This window comes from Stegodyphus dumicola, chromosome 11, assembly GCF_044657685.1.
Source record: "Stegodyphus dumicola isolate Sdum_Otavi_A_Nest chromosome 11, ASM4465768v1".
NCBI lineage: Eukaryota > Metazoa > Arthropoda > Arachnida > Araneae > Eresidae > Stegodyphus > Stegodyphus dumicola.
The window spans coordinates 79,318,481-79,339,570 of NC_140778.1; the positions used below are offsets into that span (position 1 = coordinate 79,318,481).

At 32.2% G+C, this 21,090-nt stretch overlaps 1 pseudogene; it reads right to left on the minus strand.

Moving 5' to 3' along the window:
• Positions 1–7,206: 7,206 nt before the first annotated feature.
• Positions 7,207–7,396, minus strand: LOC118205452 (small nucleolar RNA U3; annotated as a pseudogene).
• Positions 7,397–21,090: the final 13,694 nt, after the last annotated feature.

The following is a 21,090-nucleotide window of genomic DNA, read 5'->3' on the forward strand; positions in this document are numbered from 1 at the left end:
CAAAATGATGCGTAATCGGAACTGAGTACTGCTCAAATTATTACCAAACTCAAGGATTTCAAAGCGAGCAATAGTAACGTTGTACAGGTAAAACATTTTTATCTCCAGCTCGTGAGACTGCGTATAGGAAATTCTAAAGATATGCTCAATTTAAAATTATTTTGCGATATTTCTCTTGAACTGAATTTGCATGAAGAACATGATATTTCATAAATAAAAGTGGCACACAAAAACACACACGCCCTTTTGGGCGTAGTGTAAACTCTGAAAGCTCTCAGATTTATATATATATATATATATTACCCATCTTTTTACATTTTGTTGAAAATTCTATATCAAGTATCGCTCTGAAATTAGTCCCATCCAGTTAATATACCTTCCAATAGTTGTCCTTGGCAGAAATCAGAGATTCAATGATTAGAACCTTAAGCAAGCCCCGCCTTCGTTCACAGCAAGTCCTACTTCTGCGTTTGGTTAGGATCTGGAAGCAACTCCACAAGAGTGTATCGCGAATAATTATCAATTATTAAAGTGTAGAGAAGAAATTGCAATGTATCTTGCGAAAGCATACATTGAAAATTTAAACTACTTAAAAATGATGATTAGATTAAAGTACTACGAGTCTACCATCAAGTACGCCCTGGTGGGCGGTAACGGACACAAAGAGCCAAGCTGTTTACCTTGCTGTTTGTTTTCCAAATTATTTAAAAATAAATGTAATAAAACATATAATATTGTAATTATCGTGAATTTGAAAGGTTAAAATTAGCATTAATCGTTTAGTTAGATGAATATTAAAAGCAGAATTATTAATATCATATCTGGAACGAAATAAAAGCAAAAATATCTGTTTCTCTTGAAACAGTTTATAGGCAGCATGAGGGTAATGAAGTGCTTTCCTGAAAGTAAAAAGTGAGTAGCATACAATGAAGTAAATTTTGAATTTTGATAAGGATTCAAACAACAGTAAGCATCTTGATCGGTTAGCTACATGCATATGATGTGCCATCTAATAAAATGACGAAATTTTGTAATGAAAAAAATATTAATAACTTCTCTATCTCATTTAATACACAATAAATATACATATAACAGAGAAAATAAAGTGAACACAACAAATCTGGAAAAAAAAAAATCTTTATAAATTTGACATAATTTGGAAACGGATTAAAATTCCTTAGCGCAAACATTCGAGAAATCCTTCTTAAAATTTCGTCGAACTACGTTTTCCTTCCTCTCGAAGAGAAGTGATAAAATATAATAAAAGAATGTGCATCACCAAGCCCTGATCCTTCACTCATATCCCTACTGAATCTCCTGTCTATCACCAATATATTTTTGCGCTTTTTGGACTTTTAATAAGCGTCTTGTCCAAACGTCAAACTACAACACGACCGTCAATCTCGGAACGCATGCTATTGTTAGCTGGGCGAGTTCAATATACGTAGGTGAGAGGAATAGAAAGGAAAGGTGCCGGAATGCTTTCTAACGGAAATAATTAGATCGTGGTACAACTTCCTGAAACTTTAGAAAGCTGTTTGAGACCACCTGTACTAGAGACCGCTTTATTGTCTTGGAAATTACTGTGTATAAAGATATTGAAGAATAAGTGTTATCATATACAACATTTAAATCATAAAAATTTTACGTAAAATATTTCTCTAATTGCAATGAAAATCGTCTAGAAAATGTGGAAGTAAGCTGACAGTAAGCTGGCTGCATATCTTATCTTGACAGCAAATTGAAGCATCATATTATTGCTTTCGTAAGAGAGATATTTCCTGTCCTGTTAATTTTACACACACACACACACATATCTACATAAAACGAAACAAAACACATAGCAGGGCTGTTGGAATGTCCATATTCTTTATCTTCTGAAAACAATCCTGTAGCGTTTCAGGACTAATTTTTATCCATATTAACTCTGGAAAGTATTCCCATTGCCCTTACACACTGCCTATAATTTAAGGAGAAAGTGAGGAAATGCTGAAGATCTGATTAATGAATTCAAATATGTTATATCAAACTATATTAATGTAATGAAACTCAAGCTGGAAAAGCATTATAATTGTGTATCTCATTCCTAAATTTCATCTAAATCTGTTTAATAAAAACAGTTGTATTTTTAGTCCAAAGGGACTTTGTCCCTGAGGAACTATTGTTTTCGTTTTGCGATTTTGCGTCGAATCACTCTGAATGTCCGTTTCACTTTTCAAACTGTTGCCACCAAATATTATCGCCTTCTATTATATTTGAAGAAATTACATAATGAAGAATCTGCATAAATGTATGTATGTTTCTCACATTGTGATAAAACAACGGTACCTAGAGTCATCCAGTTTTGAACGACATAATCCTCCTACGAATATAGGCATCTGGAAGCCCAAATTTGGAATGTGTTTTATTATCGATTTTGTAAAACTTTAACGAATTTTTGATTAACAAACTCAAGGATTTCAAAGAGAGCAAATGGCAACGTAGTACAGAAAATATATTTTTAACTCCAGCGCTCGAGGCTTTGTATAGGAAATTTTAAAGATATGCTTAATTTAAGATTATTTTGCCATATTGCTCTTGAACTGAATTTTATGGTTTAAGTGCAAAAAACATGATATTTAATAAATAAACGTAACACAAAAATCTTTTTTTTTTTTTTTTTTTTTTTTTTTTTTTTTTTTTATGTATGTATTCGAAATTTGTTTCTCTATAAGCGCAAATTTATAATTTTGCTAAAAACTTATTATTAATGTAACAGGCGATTTATCTATTATTTATTAGTTATTTAATTAGTTCTTAGATGGTGTTACTAGCGCAAAATTTGAGAAGGGGTTGATAACTATGAATACAGTTCCTCCCCATATGTTAGTTAGTTAGTTAGTTTTGAGCATTTTGAGTATTTACAACTAGTTGTATTTCTAAAAGTAGGTCGTTGTATACATTAAAACCTAAGGAGTCGCCTCATTCCGCTATTTCGTTTCAAAATAAAGCATTTTTTTTTTTTTTTTTTTATTGAACACGCCTTTTGCTTAAAATACTTATTTAGTTTAATATTTATAGAAATAAATTGTTGCAAAACGCTAATTTAGATGTAAAATATTTTCGAAAGTATCGTTTTATTCAGAACTCAATAAATTTTTGCAAAACAACATTTTCACTCTAAGCATTCCGTAAAAGTTGCTGTCATTCATCTGCAGCTATACTTACTCTTATTTTCTAACCTCACCCACTAAACGATTTGGATGGGGTTGCGTAGATGCATTTAGAACATTCGATGGTGCATATTTCTTCTTTACCTAATTATTTGTATATAGTATTTTGTACTATGTATCTCGTGGTGACTCTAGAAACTGCCTCTGGTCGGATAAGTATGGACACCATTTTCTTAAAACAGTTTTGTAAATACGCGTACTCATGTTTTCGGCTATATTGACATGTCTATTAAATGTCCTGTTGGTTTAATGCTTAAAGAAGAAAATTTTAAACCTTTGCAATTAATGGATAAATATTATCACTACTTAAGATTGCTGCTAGTGGCAAAAGTCCTTTTTGGTATATTGCAGCATTTGCAGTTAATATCTGAATTTTGCCCATTGAAATTCAGAAGTGGTAGGGTTATTTAGCAGAATAGATATACAGTCAAAAGTCGTTAATCCGGACTCGTCGGGACTTCGGCGATTCCGGATTATCGATTTTTCAGGATTATAGATCATCAGTTTAAATCTCGTAAGATGGCATGCAGAAATTCTAAAATTAAAAATATGAAACCGTAATTTATGAAATAAAGAACAATTATGATCTAAAGGGTATCAAAATTTAAAAAAAAAAAAAAAAAAAAAAAAAAAAAAAAAAAAAAGAAAAAGCTTAATATTTATTTGTTTACTTTATTAAACATTTCTCTCAATGTAAGTTGTTTAAGTTGCTTCATTTTATGTGATAATACTTTCTCTTTAATTCTATAAAAAGACATAATTTCTTGTTCAGTTACAAAGTTCCGCTGTTCATGTCCCGTTAATTGCTGTGCCGAGAATACCGACTAACTTGTCAATCGAAATTTTTTCGTTTTCACTAACCTCTCTGTCACATTCTTCATGTCTTTATCCATTTTTTGCAGCAATTTCACTTTTTGTTTGTTGGACATCGAACCATACTTTCGTTTTGTAGATCCTTTGGAAGTTCCAGCATCGGAAATTCTATTTGACATAATCGAAAGTTCAAGTTTACTTTTATAAAATTGCTCTTACAGTCTGCAAAAAATAATAAGCGGGATCCAATTCGAAGATTAAGGAACAACGCAATCATTAACATTAACTGAAATAGATAATTAGATAATTTTAGCTTACACCGTCCGTTATACATTAAACGCGCAGGCGAAAACGTATTCTGCACTTGCGCACACGCATATGCGCAGTAGTCAAGGCAAGGAGGTTAGAATACATGGAGATGCCCTGCGCGCAGTCCAAGTGAAGCCAAAAAGTGGGGGAAAGCATGCCCTTAGTAGTCGTGGCTTTAGAAAGATTGACGAGCTCTTCAGCCAATGAGGCAGAACCTAGCCACACCCAGTTTCGTAAATTAAAGACCGTGGATTCTTCGCGCGCTTTTTCCTTCACTTTTTCCCGCCATTTCATTTTATTTCTACATTTTCTATCATCTTGTAGACGGCTGCAATATTGTTCCGAGAAGCAATTTTTATTCCTGCCAAAATGGTAAATTCCTGCGTCGCTTTCGGCTGTACAAATAGAAGAATAGCAGGATCCGGTATTACATTTCACAGGTAAATATTCTTTTAACATATATATTATCATTTTATTTAATTATACTTTGCTCAAAGTTAGATAAAAGTTTGCTGTGCATGTTTAAAACATATCCAAGGAAACGGCTGCAAGTGCTGATAATTGTATCAATTCTAATGATTATCAGGATATGCAGAGGGAAAATATATGTACAAAGGGACTGATTCCATTAAAATGAGTTAAATGAGAAATGCATTATGTAATTACATGCTGTCATTAATGAATGCTAGCAATAAAGGTATTGTGAAAATAAATAAATAAATACTCAAACCATTAATTGATTATATTTTAGTTATTCTAAATATATACAGGTATAATTCTCAATTTTCCATGTTAGAAATACTACTTACGTTTTGAAAAATATTAAATTGCATGAACAATGATAAAAAATAATATTTAAATTCTGCATTGTTATTTTTAAAACTCCCACAAATTTCACCCCAAATTAAATCCTGTTATTAAATATTTACTTGAACAGAAAATAAAATTAAATACATAAAATATGACTTGTAATATAATATGATCACACCTTTAAAATAACGCGTTTTCTTTTCCAGGATGAGCTGACCACTCCCCCTTCCCTTGTTTACTTACCGTTTTGCTTTTACAACTCAGTTAATTACGAGTATAATACTCAAACCATTAATTGAAGAAAAATCTGAGAATTATAGATGTTTCTTCGCGCACGTCACACCGAGAAAATACTCAAACTCTTTTCTGACGGCTTTTCAAACGCACATTTCAATTATTCTACTTATTTATGCATGTTAAAATAACATTCTTTTATATGGAAATGAAATCCGAAATGTAGACATTATTTCAATGTAACCATTCAGTACCTTATAACCCTCTCACGTCTTCACATAAGAAATCAGAAAACACACTCAAAACTTCAAACAAGCTGACGTTTAACCTCACTTCACATAGTAAGGGAAGCGTTTTCTTGCCCTCACGAGGCGTGGCTTATTTGCTTCCCCCGGCTTCACTCTCCTCGTATTGCGACAGCAGAGACGCCATCTCCATGTATTCTAACCTCCTTGAGTCAAGGTCTTACGCGCTCGCGTAAAACGCCTGTGCGCATGTGCTGACGCGTCGCATGCGCAGAAAGTTTTTAGCTTAGAGGTCCGGATTATGGGTGTCCGAATTAACGACTTTTGACTGTAGTAATATATTGCATCATTTGCTGTTAATATCTGAATTTCGTTTTGCCGATTGAAATTCAGAAGTGGAAGGGTTATTTAGCAGAAGAGATATAGTCAAATAAAAATTCCGCAATAATATGCGACGCCTATGCTGAAGGCGTACTGTCTGTAAAATGTGGACTGAAAGGAGATAACATAAATAAATAATGTTGACAAAATATTCTAGTTCTAAAGTTACTTTTCCTAAGATTGATATATCATGGGTAATTACCATTAACAGTAAAGAGCAATTTGTAGCTGAAATGGAACAAATCAACGTAATTGAAGAATTTCCAGACAAAATGAGAAATTATTAATTGAATAAAATTTAAATCTCCTAAAAAATAAAAATTAATAAATTCGAACTTATGTCCCTTAAACATTGAAGTTGTTCAGTGAATGAATGATTCCTTAGTTAACCGATAATTACATAAATAAGTGATAAATGATGATTACATTCTTATTTTTGTCATTTTTCACTTCTAATTTTGAACATTACATTCTTATTTTTGTCACAAATTTATCAAACTTAGAATGTAAGATTTTCAAAGAAATTTTAATATTTTCACAGAAATTAGCTCAAATACAAGCTTGTTCTATCAATTTTAAATTTGTCAGATATTAACTGCAAATGCTGAACTTTGTTTATTTTGAAAAAACCTATATTTTGCTGTTAAACTGCTTGAATATTTACAAATTCTTAAAAGATAGTGAAACTAATTTAAATAAAATAATATAACTGATTATATTGTAAAATACATCTCACGACCTGCGAAACGTAATACACAATATTACATAAATTAAGAATTATATTTTTAGCGCTATCGAATTTCGGTAAATACTCAAAACTAACAAAATAACTAATATATGGGGAGGAGCTATATTCATAGTTAACATCTTCTTAACCTGGCGCCATCTAAGAGCTAAATAAATAAGTAATAAATAACAGGAAGATCGCCTGCTTCATTAATACCAATTCGCCTTTTTGCATGATGAAATGATTCAAAAATAATTTAAAATACTGTTTCACTTCACCCCCCCTTACTAACAGGATCTCAGCTTATATAGCATACTTAGCAGGTATAGAAAGGAAGTGAATTTAGAAATGGTATGTTCGTTGCTGTTAAATGCAGTCCTGTGCAAATACGAAGTGTCTCTTCGACAGCGTAATAAAGTAGCAAAAGAATTAAAATTACACTAGTAGTAATATTATTAACTCTTAAATTTAAAATACCACTCAGAACGAACCTCTTTCTTTCCCTTGCTACAATAGCAATGGGTGCGATCATCAATGACTCAAAGATCAAACTTTCTACAGAGTCCGCTTCACGCTCTGGAGGAGGGGTGGCTGGGAATTTTGCGAAGTTCGGTGAGTGAACTCGCTAATCATACTATAGAAATGATCCTATGAAGTATGATCTTAGCTACATATCATCATCATCATCATCGATTATGCCGGGATATTGCTGTTATAACGCAATGTTTCCGGCTCTTCACGCTTAAGCCCAAAGGGCTCATGACGGTGAAAGTCTAGACTGGTGGGTGAGGAGTCAGGAGGTGGAAAAGAGGGAGGTGACAGCATGACATCACAAGTGGAGGAGGGGCATCAGATCAGGAGATGAAGCGCATCGGCGAGTCAGATCAACACCTCCTTATAGAATCTTATTTATTTATTTTCTTAATATATTAAAATCCGAGAAATATTAATCGAAAATTGAAATCGTAAATTTGAAATATTAATTGTTTTGCGTTATAAACGACAAAAGTGTTGAATCTTTGAATAAAATCCAACCCAAATATCTATATCAAATAGTGAAAGCAATGTTGTTAAGTGCGGCACTAGCGCGTAACCTATTTCGTTTCTTTGCCTTCTCGGAGTTTCGACTCAGACGACTACTTGTGACGTCACAATCCAGTGTCCTGGCTTCCTTCTGTTAGGAGGTGTTGGTCAGATCCGTCAGGTGGCGTCATCCATCGGAGACTGTGGAACTAGAAGATAGAAACTAGTAAATTCATCGTACCGAGAAAAGGAGAAATTATAAGTCCATTTTCAACCATTCCTAAAGCAAGACTTTACCTTGCGGAGATTCGATTTTCTTGCATTTTTGCACAAATTCTAAGAATTTGAGGGCAATCAACTGCAGATTTTCATCTAACGAAATGTCCGTTTTTGCAGATGTAGCATCTGAGTGGGATTTTATCGGTAACTTACATCTTTCGGTGTAAAGAATTCAGACAACGGCGGTATGTATCTGATAAAGTTTGCCGCGCAGGATTCAGTTTCTTCTTGGCAGCTGCATCACGAATTTTCGGCGGTGTGTGATTATGGCAAAGCCTCGAGGGCTATCTGCCTAAGAGGAGGGATGCCTTCGTGGAGGACTTTCTAAGGGAAACTGGCTCGTATACACGTTACACATGGGAAAAACCACGAAAACGCCCATGCAGCCAGCCCGTTCGCGGGATTCGAACCTCGGACCGAACTACCAGCGTTCAGAAATTTTACCGCTCGGCCACTGGTGGGCGAATTTTCGGCGGAAATTCGCACATCTTAGACGTCACAATGTGTTCCTTTTCGCAGTTTGGGTGAGTAGGCTTCTGATCTTTACGAAGTTTGCAGGAGCAGGTCAGGTGACCCTGTCCACACTTGAAACATTTGGTGCATAGATGGAGCGGAGAATTTTAAATGGACATGGCGCTCACATAAAGATATGATCAACTTTATTTCACGCAAATAGTAGTGGTTTGGTTGCAGAGCAATCTTATCCTTAACACTGTACTTTTATCGAGTAAACATTAACCTTATTTCATAAGGTAATACACAAACAGCATTAGCATAAGTAAAAGCGCCGTTCAGGATTAATCCGAAGGAGAATTTTCTTTCTATGTTACTGTGTTATGAAAGAATTCAAAATTCATTTCGAGAATTCAGGAACCTCAGGCTCGAAAGGAGTGAAATTTAGCCATAACAAAGCTTGCTTGAAGACGTGAATAAAATGCATTACAGAACTTTCAAGTTTGCTCTCATGTTATTGTATTATTAGAATATGCCTTCAATCAAACTCACGAAGTTGAACTTCTATTACAAGAAACTGAATGTTTTCTTAACTCTTTTAAATGAGAACTGTTGCCCATAAACTGACGCTTGAGTGTGTGTGTGTGAGGGGGGGGAAAAGCAAGCTATTACTAATTTTTAAATATAAAAGAAAGATAACTGTCAGAAAATTCAATAAAACCGGATTTTTTATGATTAGCGAAATGTTTTGAAAATTAATGCAAACATAAGGAACTCTAGAATAGATTGAATTAATCTTTTGTGGAAAACTAGCCATTGTCATCCTTTCGTTAGTAACTCCTTCTTGAATTTGGGGGCGGGTACATTCAGTTTCGTAGGCATAGTTCGGCATTTTCAAAACCGTAACTTCACTCTACCTTTAAATTAATTTCTTTGGATGTAATGCCTTGATACGTAATTAAACTGTGCACAAAAATTGTATTTTCCCTTAGCCCCTCCCGCTCTTTTTGGCTCAACTTATCCTTAAATTATGTATGGCTCTGAAAACCCTCCTCTAGCCCCTCCCCCTTTCGTCCTGCCTACATTACATTGTTTGTTGTCCAGCATTTAAGCAGAAATCCAAAGTTCCTGTCGAGTGCAATCAAGAAAACTGTGGAATTAGCTCTCTTTCTTGGACATGTACTTCAGGAAGGGTTTTGCTTCAAACTTTAGTCGCTGCCGCGTATTTCCAAACCCTACCCCACTTTTCTAATTTTTGACGTCATGGACAAATCGACTAGTTTCTCCTGGATGGTAATTCTTGAGCATGCGCTGAAGGGCGAGAAGTAACATAAACAGAACTTTGGCTTGCGCTTCTAAACAGTATTAAGTATATTGTCTGAAAGTGTATTCGTTTATGTTATTGCATAATTTTACTGTTTCTGTAATAAGAAAACTCCATTCAGATAAAATTTATTTTAACGCTGAATACTCTAGGTACTATCGTAATCTTCGCATAACCTTTCACATTGGATTTTGCCGTATCATTTTAAAATATATTGTATAATAAAGATTAAATCAAAGCAAATTACTTTGTTAGAGATGTGAATGTTCTAAATTTTCTTTTTATCACTTATTATTTATTTCCTCTTTGGAAACATATTCATATTTGGCAAATAATTATCTCCGCTGAAAATTTTTTGATCGTTTAAAAACTATATTTGTCAATAATGTTATAAAAACTCACTAATCTAGTGCTTCATAGATCAATATGACAACGAATTCCAAATGTTTTAAAAACCATTCTTTAATCTTTATTTTGTAGTAGATGCAACTAATGTCACGGAGAAAAATTATTTCAATAAAAAAGTTCTCCATGTTAATTCAATAGCAAAATTATTTCTATTTCAGTGAGAAATCCACTTTTAATGCTTAAATAACAGACAAATGTAAGCTAAGCATTTTAGAAGTTTTAAATATAAGCTAAAGGTTTATTGTACAATTTTATGTAAGAAACGTAATAATTTACTTTCATTCCTTTTAAATCGGCATATTAGTTTCCAATCAACTAAAATTTTTGGCAATTTAGAGACTTAACACACAGTATTCCGTCACTTAAAATATCAATTAATTGTTCTTTTTCATTTAGAGATACATTGGAATTGAAAATACCAAAGGCAAAATGGGTTACAGATCCAACCTAATTCCTTATTTGGAAATTTTTCAAAAAAATTTCTGTCAATTTTATCATATGTTGTTTTAAACAAGAAATCTGTATTATTTTCTTTAGTAAATTGTGAAAAAGCATGTTTCTGTTTCTTTTCTTTCTTTTTTTTTTTTTTTTTTTTTGTTCAATTCTCCTTGCCAAAGTATTGGCTTAGTTTTAAAAGCTTACATTAATACAAACTGCGACACAGTGTGTCTAGGTAAGATTATTTGTTTCAAAATGTCTGTTAATAATTTCAAATATTTTCTCTCCAGTTGCTTTTCCTTCCCAAATATTACAACATAAAAAATATTCTACTGCGTCGTTTTCAAAAACACATCTCACATAAACGATGAAATGAAACATTTTAGTAATGTCGGTAGTTTCATCAAGTTTTATAGTAAAGACTGGATTTTGTATTCTCTAGTGTCTGATATGACAAAAATTTGGTAAGAAACAGTATCTTTTTTTTGTGCTATTGTTTTTAAATCGTTACTATATTTTTCTGCGTGCATAAATGATGTCATTTTAATTGCTGAAGGAACAATGAGCGATTCTCCAATTGTATGAGGTTTTTAAATTTTTTGCAATTAAATATGAAACTTTTAAGATGCCTGTAAATCCTTCTCAGGAACTGCTGTATATTTTTTCAAAAATACATTTTAATTTTTCATGCTCTCAGCTCATTCCTTAAAAAAATTCTTCAGATTTATTTACTTAATCTTTATGTTTAGTTTCTGAGGTACTTTTCAGTTTCACTGACGCAAATCTCGCCAAGCAGACTTTGTTGACGACATACAGTATACACATAAAAAATGTTAACAAACGTTAGTTCTAAGAATTTTTTATTTTGAAGGCACAAATATTTTAATATCTTTTAAAATTTTGTAAAAAGCCAATAAATAAAGATAATAAATTTGTAAAAAAACATTAAGAATTTACTATGTTTTCATGGTTCAACATCCTGATTCGCCGGTTCATATCACATAACACCACGTGATCTCATCTCACGTAAAATACGCTATCTAATTATCTCAGTAATTATCTACATTAATTTCAAGTTAAATCTTAATTTGGAATACAAGTTTAAATACAAGAAATATTTCAATTCGTACAAATAGCTTACTCAGAAATTATGTAAAACCGCAGTGCTTTACTTCACTACTGGATTCTCGTTAGAATTGATGAATTTAACCCTTCATTTTGCCCTTGAGTGGTGTGATTGCAGTCTAATTGTCTTAATTACCGTGAATGGTCTTGGGGCATAAATTTTAATTATTAATTAAAAATTCTATGTAGTTGTATGCCAGTATTTAAAGAAACAATCTGATAAGAAATGGCTGCGACTTGTTTCAAAAATGAGGCGGAAAACGATGGCAGTGAAGATATTCCGTTTGGCATCAGTAGCACCGTTGTTGGCGACTTTATTGTTTGCGGCGGCAAAATAGGAAAAGTACCGTTTCTAAATGTATTTTTAATTTCGCAGGTTTCATGCTTTCCATTTGCCAAGTTTTCACTGCATTTAACACACAATGGATATTCTTTTTCCATTGATAATACAACATGTAAAACAGTATAAAATAAACTCTTGATATTTATTCTTTTTTTTTTTTTTTCTTTAGAAGTAGAAAGAGAGCCAATGGTTAAATTTTTGTTTGCATTTTCATTAATAGTTTTTCTCTAAGTTTATTTGATGTTGGTGCATCCATCCTATTTCTCTTACAAGAGATTTTGGGCCATTTAACCATCATGAACAAAATTGCAACGAAAACAAAATTGTTTTTATTATCCTTTGAGACACTACTGAATTTTCCAATGCTTAGGAAATGTTATGTGCTTACTTGACAACAAATTTGATTAGAAACAAGAAACATAGTTTATAAATGATGTGTATTACAATTAGAAATTGCATGCAAGACATTACCAAGATAGCCGAAAAAACTAAATCTTAGCTGCGCGTATGCAGTTGCTTTGAAATTTGATTCGAGTTGTTTGGAAATCATCAAACATAATGCATAAATCAAGTGAAAGCAATAAAATAAGAATTAAAATATGGAAATGTTTAATTTAAAATTCCTGGCAAATGTTAAAAAACATCCAAAATTCTCTTCAAATTCTGTATATCTTTTATTGTCAAATAAATTTCTTTGAATTTGGTGACCCCCCACAAATTTGTTCATGACTCCCAGGTTAAAATTTTGTAAAAAAACAAGTTATCAATTGCATTTTGGAAAAAAAAAAAAAAAAAAAAAAAAAAAATTATTTCAGGCTTGTCTTCAACAGAACAGCATACAATAGAGTATTTTCAAATTTACGAGAAAGTACGACTTATGTGAAAATTTATAAACATTGGCTGTCTAATATGAAAAGTGAATTACGGTTTAATATGTTATGTTCATAGCTTGTGTATTTTGATTTTCTAACTAAATACAGAATGATCCATTCCTTCAAACTTCTGCTGGAATAACTGCTAGAAAATCTATGCCATTTCAGATGAACAGAAAGCAAGTGTTTTATTCTTATTAAACAATTACAGTACTCTCTCTAATTACAGTATTAATACTTACAGAGAATAAGTTAGGTTATTTAACTAAAGTGCAATCAATTTTATTCCTATTTACATGAATGACGTATACCACAATGCTGTGTAGGCTGGTGACCTAGCGATGATGACTCAAAATGCATCTTTGCATTCAGGCATAACTCCTTATATAACCATGCACTGGAGTCCTAGCTTCAGCAGGTACATTTTGTTATGCTATTCAATCTCTGTGGGTCTTAAATTCTAAAAACTTTTCACTCCTTAATTCCAAAAATTTTGTTACTTGATATTTCTGTAAATTCCAAAATTTGCACACCTGCCATAACTGCACTGGCTGTGGCCTCAGTTATCTAATGTTCCAACAAAATCAAATATTGTAACGTTATTTTAGACCAGACTTTCTTAAACTGTAGATCGCAACCCCCATCTACAGCAGGGGTCGCAAAAAATTTTAGTAGTTTTGGTATTTCTTAAACTTAATATAATAATTTTACAATAACCCAATACTTTTACACAATGTATCTGAAAATAGATAAAGATAAGACAATACAGACAAAGAGAAAAACAAAAATGTTTCAACGCATTCTGTTTATAATATAAATGTTCATTTTACTTGCTTTGCACGTGACGCAGTCATTTCGTCTGTTACTTCATTAAAATTTTCACATTGTTCTATGTCTTAAAATGAGAAATTCAAGATAATGACCTAAAACTGCAATACTATCTTACAATACAAGTGGAAAAATTGACAGTTTCACTCGCACGTGTCAGATTTTGCAATGCTTATGGGGTCTTACAAAATTTTCATAAATATTTTGGGGTTGTGGAAAAAATCTATGATAAAAAAGGGGTCACGACTGAAAAAAAGTTTAAGAAGGCCTGTTTTAGACCAATCAGTTTCCTCACGCCAACCCATTTTTTTTGCCTGCTTTGTTTCTTAGCCGAATAATGTTTCTGTGGGAATTTCTCTATATTTTTACCGTTTCAGCTGAATGGAAAAACACGCTAAAATGTTTCAAATGACTATTAGGGGAAGAGGATCAAATATCCCACATTATTATTATCTCTATTTATCTCCTGTTTTGTTTCTGAGTTATGTTTTTTGATAGAATTTTTCCATATTACATATTTCAGATCAACAAAAAATCAACTTTTAAAATATTGAGGAAAAGCATGTACTAAAATGTTTCAAAATGAAAATTTGGGATAAATAAATATATAAATTAGTTTTTTCTAGGAGTGTACTTCTTATATATAGTATATAAAGAAATTTAGAAACAACTTTTCACAAAGACTAAAAAATTGAAGTTCAAATGATCTTCATAAAATCCTATAAATGTGGAACAAGAATAATTTAAAATGTAAAAATTAACACGTTGACTGCCGCGTGCATTTTACGTGATTTGCACATGACGCCAACTTGAAATTTTTATTATGCGATATATATTATGTTGAAATATTATCTACAGAACATAATGTTATATAATTGTGCTTCATGCTGGGGGTCACCAGCGACCTCCAAACATCTGTAGACCATTTTTGTGATTTATAATTTAAAATTTTACGATTTATTATTCTTCAAACCATTATAGTAACAATGGTACTATTTAAAAATTTATCAGTATCAATATTTATTTTAATTATGTATTTTACTATTGGTCGCATTGCCAGTGGCACCCACGGCGCTGTAGCCAAGTCGAGTGCAGGTCACCAGTGATCCCCACGGCAGTCAACGTGTTAAAATAAACCATCACAAGGAAAACCAAAAAGTAGTATAAAAGAACAAGAAAGGTGAGGAATCCAACCAACTTTAACATAATATCGTCAAGAGGAGGTATGTCGAATTTAATTACATTTCCCCTTCTAAAACAAAATCCTTGCTTTTCTGTATCCAGAATCAGCTGATGAACCATTTCAATATATTTTTTATGTTAATAGTTCACCAAAAAATTCTAGTCCTCCTCAAAGCGAAGGAAAATCATTGAAAATATCTTTCGATTTAAAAATATTTTTCTAGTCTAAAAAGAATCGAAAAAGAAAGAAAAAAAGAAAACATGCCCTTAAAAATGTAGAAAAAATTAAAATCCTGCAGTGGAAAATCTTTGAAAGTTCAAAATAATTTTAACACAAAACTTCACTAGAACCTCTTATCAAACAGCAGTAGCAAAGGAAAATGGGAGGGGGGAGTAAAATCATTAAAAATATCTTCCAATTTAAAAAGATTTTACTAGTCTAAACAGGATTTTATCAAGTTAATTTGAATTTCAATTTTTATTCTTTCTGAAAAATTGGTTCTAAATTTCTTTCTTTATATATTAACTGATCAATTTTTAGCAGCATAATGCACAATAATTTTTGGAAGGATTATAAATTTTCCTTTTAAAAAATTATTTGTATATACATAGTCCAAACACATCTGTATATAGTGGAATACGTTTAACGTGAAAACGCTTAAGGCGAAATATCGGTTAACATGAAATAATGCAACGGTCCCAACAAACTACTATGTATTTTCATGCAATTTGTTTCTCTGAACACGAAACAAAAATTGCTTAACATGAAAAGATATCCTTTCTGGAAATGAACAAAATACAGAAAACACTGGCATCGCTGGCGAGATTTAAGCGGCGTGAAATGAAAGAGAGGTGGTTTCACATGTTTCGTAGAAAAGAGGCTAATTTGGCTTTGAAATACCCTCGGAATAGCCTGTGACACGAGCCAGTTTTGTTTATCTACGGTACTTTCGCCTTCCACGTCTACAAATGCCACACAAACATCTCATCTCTCATCAGTTAGCTTTGGAATTCAGTGATGAATACATGGCAGTGTGAGTAAAAATTAGTGAGTTTGGCTCATATGTTGCACTGCATAGAATTCAGCGACTCCAAGGATGAATGAAAATTATTTTCATTACACACAATTCTCAAAAGTATCAGATTCTTCGGCGCCGAAAGAAATGGAGAAGTAGGATATTGAAACTGAGCTGACACTTAATAGAAATGTTTGAGAAAGTTTATTAATGAACTGTCTACTGTACTATCGGAAGAATTCGTTGCAGTAGTTTATGATAATGTGTGTACAGCCTCAATTATGGCAGACAAAGTTATTTTGGAGTTTGTTCAAAGCTAAAAAATTATCATTGATGCAGATTCTGATGACGAAAATAAAGTGAATAATGCAGTTCCTGTTCCCACCTCATCCGAAATTAGGAACATCATAAAAAGTATGGACAGTTATTCAGACGCACATTCCAATGGTGAAATGAATAACAAAATGTTTGACATTGAACAATTTGATGCTAAGAAAGACAATGCAAAGAAAAATATCAGATTATTTTCCCAAAACTCAATAAATGTTTTGTTTTTCAAAAACTTGAAAATTTTGTATTAAATTCCATCAAGTTCTTGTGGATGTTTTAGTTTCATTGGTTTTTATTAAATACATGCATATATACATATCTATGTAAATAAAATGTACTCTAATAAGCTTAATTTTGTTAAATATATGCTTTTCTTTTTTTTTTCTTTTCAATATTCTTTATCACGAAAGAATATTTCAGTCCCCTCAGTTTTATGTTAAATGATTTTTCACTGTATATCTGTTGCACATAAATCCCTTTCTTACATAAAATATAAATGTATGTATAGAATAACTAAATAAATTGTAAAGGAAGTTTAATTAGCAACTATGAAATCTTAAAAAATTACATAGTATGAAATTTATATTGGCAAACATTAAAAATAGATGAAAGTAAATAAAATTTAAATTATAGAATGCACTTTATAAAATTAATAATAAGTGGTTAAAAATATATTTTTTAATTACTTCAAACATGGAAGTTATTTGGCAGAGATTGTTGGATATAAAATTACTACTTCAAATTTTCAGATTACTATTATTCATATTTAAAGTTTCAACTTGCAGTCTTAATCCACATAATAACCATTGTAAAAATCACCCGTTATCATATTCCAAAGATCAGCAGCATACATTCTTTTCAAAATTGTGCATAATATTAAATATTGGCTTTTGATAGTCAAGTTGATACAAATAAGATGAATTGTTTTTATGATTTTAGACTAGTAGTTTATTCTTCCATTCACTTATTACAATATTTCATTTTTTATATGCCCGGCTATCCAAAACTTCAAGAGCTTTCCGGATATTTTTTTTTGTTGAGTTTTTACTATACATACATTTCAGCATTTACATCGTCACAAATGCACAGACACATACTTGAAGTGAATTTACTTTTACAGCTAAACACAGGAACTGGAAAACAAAAAAGTACTTATTCGGAGATTGTATTTCTTTTTCGTTCATGAAAATCAAAGTTCATTACACAAACATGCATTCACACTGCACAAGCATGTATGGAAATTCTTAATACATTTAGTAATCCTGATAATTGATTACGCATTTAGTAAATAAATCAGAAAATATTTTAATGTATAACAAATGAATAAACTAGTTAAGCTTTTATAAAACAGAGCATAATACAACAGTTACGAAGATATTTAATGTTATAAAGTTAGGTAATTTAGTAAATTTCAGTTGTTCACCAAAGCAATCAATTATAAAGTTCCTTGTATATCTTTATAAATGAACTTTATTGCTGTTTTAAGCAGTTAAACAACTGTTCAAGTTATTTTAATAATTTTGAAATATATACACTAAAAGAAACAATAAAATGTATTAATCTATTTGTCAACCTTGATTTCGGCACGAAAGTCTGCAGAATTCTTCGTAGTTTTTAAGCACATAGAGGCACTGCAATTCTTTCTTATTCCTTGATCTGAAGTTTTCTGCAATTTTTTTTTTTTTTTTTTAAATTGTTGTATTGGCACACATACAATTTCTGTATAGTGGCTTCAGATGTGGATAAGTTTTTCGAACACTTTCGTTTGTGTTACTGGCGGCGCTGAATTTCGCGATGAAATGCAGCACATTTATTGCCGACTGTCACCTTCCAGATTTTTCATACTGTTAATGTATACATCAGCAGTGAATTATTCTCCTCTTTCCTCAAATACACTACGGCGATAAACAATAACCATTCACTAAAGATTTTGCGTAAATTCCCACTCATAATAATTTAAATTGCGAAAATCTCACAATTAGCACCTAAACCAAGGAGGTTAGAACACATGGAGATGGCGTCTCTGCTGTCGCAATACGAGGAGAGTGAAGCCGGGGGAAGCAAATAAGCCACGCCTCGTGAGGGCAAGAAAATGCTTCCCTTACTATGTGAAGTGAGGTTAAACGTCAGCTTGTTTGAAGTTTTGAGTGTGTTTTCTGATTTCTTATGTGAAGACGTGAGAGGGTTATAAGGTACTGAATGGTTACATTGAAATAATGTCTACATTTCGGATTTCATTTCCATATAAAAGAATGTTTTTTTAACATGCATAAATAAGTAGAATAATTGAAATGTGCGTTTGAAAAGCCGTCAGAAAAGAGTTTGAGTATTTTCTCGGTGTGACGTGCGCGAAGAAACATCTATAATTCTCAGATTTTTCTTCAATTAATGGTTTGAGTATTATACTCGTAATTAACTGAGTTGTAAAAGCAAAACGGTAAGTAAACAAGGGAAGGGGGAGTGGTCAGCTCATCCTGGAAAAGAAAACGCGTTATTTTAAAGGTGTGATCATATTATATTACAAGTCATATTTTATGTATTTAATTTTATTTTCTGTTCAAGTAAATATTTAATAACAGGATTTAATTTGGGGTGAAATTTGTGGGAGTTTTAAAAATAACAATGCAGAATTTAAATATTATTTTTTATCATTGTTCATGCAATTTAATATTTTTCAAAACGTAAGTAGTATTTCTAACATGGAAAATTGAGAATTATACCTGTATATATTTAGAATAACTAAAATATAATCAATTAATGGTTTGAGTATTTATTTATTTATTTTCACAATACCTTTATTGCTAGCATTCATTAATGACAGCATGTAATTACATAATGCATTTCTCATTTAACTCATTTTAATGGAATCAGTCCCTTTGTACATATATTTTCCCTCTGCATATCCTGATAATCATTAGAATTGATACAATTATCAGCACTTGCAGCCGTTTCCTTGGATATGTTTTAAACATGCACAGCAAACTTTTATCTAACTTTGAGCAAAGTATAATTAAATAAAATGATAATATATATGTTAAAAGAATATTTACCTGTGAAATGTAATACCGGATCCTGCTATTCTTCTATTTGTACAGCCGAAAGCGACGCAGGAATTTACCATTTTGGCAGGAATAAAAATTGCTTCTCGGAACAATATTGCAGCCGTCTACAAGATGATAGAAAATGTAGAAATAAAATGAAATGGCGGGAAAAAGTGAAGGAAAAAGCGCGCGAAGAATCCACGGTCTTTAATTTACGAAACTGGGTGTGGCTAGGTTCTGCCTCATTGGCTGAAGAGCTCGTCAATCTTTCTAAAGCCACGACTACTAAGGGCATGCTTTCCCCCACTTTTTGGCTTCACTTGGACTGCGCGCAGGGCATCTCCATGTATTCTAACCTCCTTGACCTAAACACACTATTCAGCAACACAATTCTTTCAAAAGCGCGCCGTTGTAGTCAGAAGTGGGGTAGGCATCTTGCCAGGTGAAACTAGTCGATATTTCCGTGACGTCAAAATTCGAAAAGTGGGGTAGGGTTTGGAAATACGCTTTGCTGCCATTCAACATGAAGGAAAGAAACTTCAACCTCAAACTTTGACGGATACTGGATCTGAATATTGTTACGGATTTTGTATTTATTTAGCTATTTTTAGTAGAATTTGTAATTAAAATTGTTTTATATTCCCGTGAACTGCATCACGAGACTTATTTGAAGAGAAAGCTACGCCGAAAAAATTAAAACACAGGAGCACGCGCATTCAACATTTTAATAACTAGATATGTCGTAATTGTAATATTTTGCTATCCAGAAAAATCGAGAAAATACCAGAATGTTCTCGTGCAGGATTAAAAAGCTTACGAAATAAGAAGCAAAACATCTCAGTTCAGTTGTTTACTTAGTGCTGTTATTGATTGTAGCTCAGTGTTTTGAATTGAGTTCTATTCAACGTTTTAGTAGTTTGTTTTAAAATCAACAGCAGAATCCTTAGGAATAAGATTAGAAGCTCATAAAAATTAACACGTGTTGTATTTGAAGGTCAGCCTATAATTTGTGGATCTATACCTAAACTACAGAAAGGACCTTGGATATCAGAAATAACTGGAAAGGGAATTCATATCTCAGATGTTGAACTTGTGTCCACACCGAAGAGATTGTGTCCACCCGCAGATTGATTTTTTGATAGGCTCAGACTTTGCAGGAAATATTGATATAGGAAAAATACAGAAATTAAGTACAGGCATTTTTGCCATGGAAACACTGCTCGGATGAGTTTTGATGGGTAAATCGCTAGTAACTGGAGGTGAAAATTCTAAGTTTCCTCCCTCTTAATTCGCAATCAAAATATAAGAAACCTCTGAGAATTAGAAGCCATTGGCATAACAGATCACTTTGAATTAAAATCTAGAAGATCTAGAAATTGATAAGGTCGTAAATGATCATTTTATGGCAGATTTTAAAAAAAAGATGATAAGGGAAGATATGAAGTGAATTTGCCATGGGTACATGACAAAAGTTTTCCTGAGTATAGAGATACTACTGTAATAAGACTAGAAAAAACAACTCAGTTAAAAAAGGAAGGAAAATATGATGCATATAATAATGTGTCAGAGGAGTGGTTAAAAGAAGATACAATTGAAAAGGTACCACTTGAAGAACACTCTAAATCTGGTTGCTACTTGCCACATAGAGGGATTTTTAAGGGACATTCTGACTAAGGTTAGACCAGTTTTCGATGGAA